Source organism: Centruroides sculpturatus, unplaced genomic scaffold (assembly GCF_000671375.1).
Source record: "Centruroides sculpturatus isolate CEXI.00-Female unplaced genomic scaffold, Cexi_2.0 scaffold38, whole genome shotgun sequence".
NCBI classification, from domain to species: domain Eukaryota; kingdom Metazoa; phylum Arthropoda; class Arachnida; order Scorpiones; family Buthidae; genus Centruroides; species Centruroides sculpturatus.
Window position 1 is genome coordinate 1 of NW_019384306.1, and position 2,971 is coordinate 2,971.

A 2,971-nucleotide genomic window follows, 5' to 3' on the forward strand; every position below is an offset into this window, starting at 1 on the left:
AGAGAGAGAGTTGCAAAATTAGGGGTGTGGAGAGAAAGATAGAAAGAGAGAGAGAGTTGCAGAATTAGGAGTGTGGAGAAAGTGAGGTGCAAAATTAGGGGTGTGGAGAAAGTTAGTTGCAAAATTAGGGGTGTGGAGATGGTGTTGCAAAATTAGGGATGTGGAGAGAGGGGGTTGCAGAAGTAACTGTGTGGAGGGAGGGGCGCAAAATAGTGGCGTGGGAGTGCAAAATTAGTGGTGTAAAAAAGAGGGTTGCAAAATTTGGTGGTGTGGAGATGGTGTTGCAAAATTAGGGCGTGGAGAGAGGGAGTTGCAACATTAGTGGTGTGGAGAGAGGGTTGCAAAATCAGTGGTGTGAATAGAGAGGGGTACAAAACCAGTAGTGTGAAGAGAGGGTTGCAAAATTAGTGGTATGGAGGGAGGGGTGCAAAATTAGTGGTGTGGAGAGAAAGAGAGAAAGAGAGAGAGAGAGAGGGTTGGAAAATTAGTGATGTAAAGAGAGAGATATGGTTGCAAATTAGTGGCAGCCCACCGGTGGCCAAGTGATTCCGTTTCTTGAACACCGGGAATTCGGTCATGGTTTTGCGCCTCGCCAGGACGGACTGGCCAGGTAAGTTTTCCGGGTTTTTTCCACGTTTGTAAAGCCTGAATTACCCTTAAAAAGATCTTCTGGAAAGCATCCCCCTAGGCAGCTCTTTCAAGTGTTGCGTTGTCGTAATTTAACAAAAAAAAAACAAACAAACAACAAAATTAGTAGCTGTAAAGTGAGGGTTGCAGAATTAGCGGCCATAAAGAAAGAGACTGCAAAGATAACAGCACTACAGTGGTGGGTATTGCTGTATTTGATAGTAGTTTTTGAGAAAATTAATTTTTTATAAACTACTTCGTAAAATATAAAATGCATTTTTTGAAAAAAATCAAATTAAATTTCCAAAAATACAAATCTAAAATTCAAATTTTATTCTACTTTCAAAAATAATGGATATAAGTAGACATTTGTAAAGTTTTTCAATTACAGTTTTAGTAGATGACGATAGAAATTTTTCAAATTAAAATAAGATTTTATTATTATTTTTTTCTCATTTAAAATCTAATAAATTCTGTATTTTTATNTAACGAACAATTCGGATAGCTAACAAAGTCTTGAAATGGATTATGTTCGTTAACTGATCACCCACTGTATAAAATTATAATATGCAATATGAATTATAGTAGATATAAGCAGAATTTATTCATAAAACATGGATAATTTATTCATACTTTCAGATATGTGCTGATGTAATAATAAAGAAATCTTACAAAGCAAAATATTATTAGAAACATTTTCTTCAGTGAAAATATTATATATTATTGCTTATTTTCTACACTAATGATGATTGCATCAGCAGAAATCTTTTGAAAGAAGACAAATAAACAAAAGTCATTAAGTAATTATATTTTCTTTTTATTAAATTTATTGCTGAATGGATAATAGCTGTTCAGTATTAAATATGAATTGGATTTTATTCTTATAGAAAGTAATGATTATGACAAAACTTCAAAATCATTATACACTTACTTCACTTTATACGTGATCTTGTATTACATTTGGATGAGGAAGTCACCTATTAATAGAAAAGTAATTGAAGTAAGTATTGTGATCTGTTTTACAATCCATTAAGTCTTTTATTGAAATTAAATTAAAATACAATGGTTGGTGCAGATTTAAAATTTTTAATTTGCCACAAAAGACTTGCATTCATCACATTTTTTAAGATTCCCTGCAATGCAAGAGATCTGTTTTTTAAGGTGTTCTCTAAGATCTCTAAGGTAAAATTATCTTCCTGTCTTTTGATATTTATGTCAGCCAAGTTTTTTAATCACTTAAATGCAATGAAAAATAATTTTAATTATTGATCTGAAATAAACAAAATTATTTTGATTATTATTACTTATTTTATAGAAAAACTTGATTCAGTTACTATAAATTTGATTATTTTATTTGTTAATTATAAATTTATAATAGTTAATTGTGATAAATAAATTTATAATTTCCTTTTTAAAAAATCAAAGCTTTACAAAGTATTTTTATTGTTACTTAATTGTGTGTTTGATTAAATCTATTATTTCTAATATACATGTAGTAGACTTGCATCTGGCTTAATGTGGTGAATGGACAGCTAAGTCAGATAAGGAGAAAGCAGATAACATGAAATTGAAGATAAGGCATTTCCTGTATAGTCAAGCATGTCGGTGCATTCCATATGTGGTTTATTTGACAGCTGTAATTTTTATGGTCATGAGATAATGTTTTAATATAAAATTTCAGCAAAAGTAAGCCAGTAAAATACCTGCAATTACCATGATACTTTATCCATTGTACATTATCCATAATGATACATTATACATGATACATTATCCATGTAATAACTGTGTTTTATGTAGATGTTTATACAACACATTATTAATATTATTATTTATTATAAGTAATAAATAAACACAACTTATGTATATGATGAAGTTATCGTGTATAGTTGCAACAGTTTCATCCCGCGTAAAGTTGTAGGAAAAGAAATTTATAATTTATGTTCATTATATCATCAGAATCAACGAAAGAATTCCAGTTGTGTAACTTTCCCAGCCAAACTTTAAAATAGTGCGTAGCGCCATCTGTTTGAATTTTTTTTAAATTTTATATTATTAATTACTATAAAATGGCATAAAGCTTAATTTTCGGATCGAGACGAGTTTTTAAAACTATTGTAAATGTTAAGAACGAGTAAAATCTCAATTAAGTCCGATCTCACTCGAGATATGACCCATGACCCCCTTCTATCTCCCCATCTCCTTGACCTTTAACCACCAAAATTTAATGGTATCAAGTCCCTAATACGCAAACCTCCCTGCAAAATTTTCAGAAATTTTTAAAGGTTAAACTTTAACAAAATTGGGTGAAAGAAATCGTGGTCCCACCACACACACATACACATTC

The 2,971-nt window shown here is 31.0% G+C and overlaps 1 long non-coding RNA gene across 1 annotated transcript; it reads left to right on the forward strand.

Moving 5' to 3' along the window:
• Positions 1 to 1,155: 1,155 nt before the first annotated feature.
• On the forward strand, positions 1,156 to 2,403 carry LOC111618955. Its single transcript, XR_002755664.1, has 3 exons — positions 1,156 to 1,427; positions 1,515 to 1,627; positions 2,124 to 2,403. It is a non-coding gene; the product is annotated as an uncharacterized LOC111618955 (long non-coding RNA).
• Positions 2,404 to 2,971: the final 568 nt, after the last annotated feature.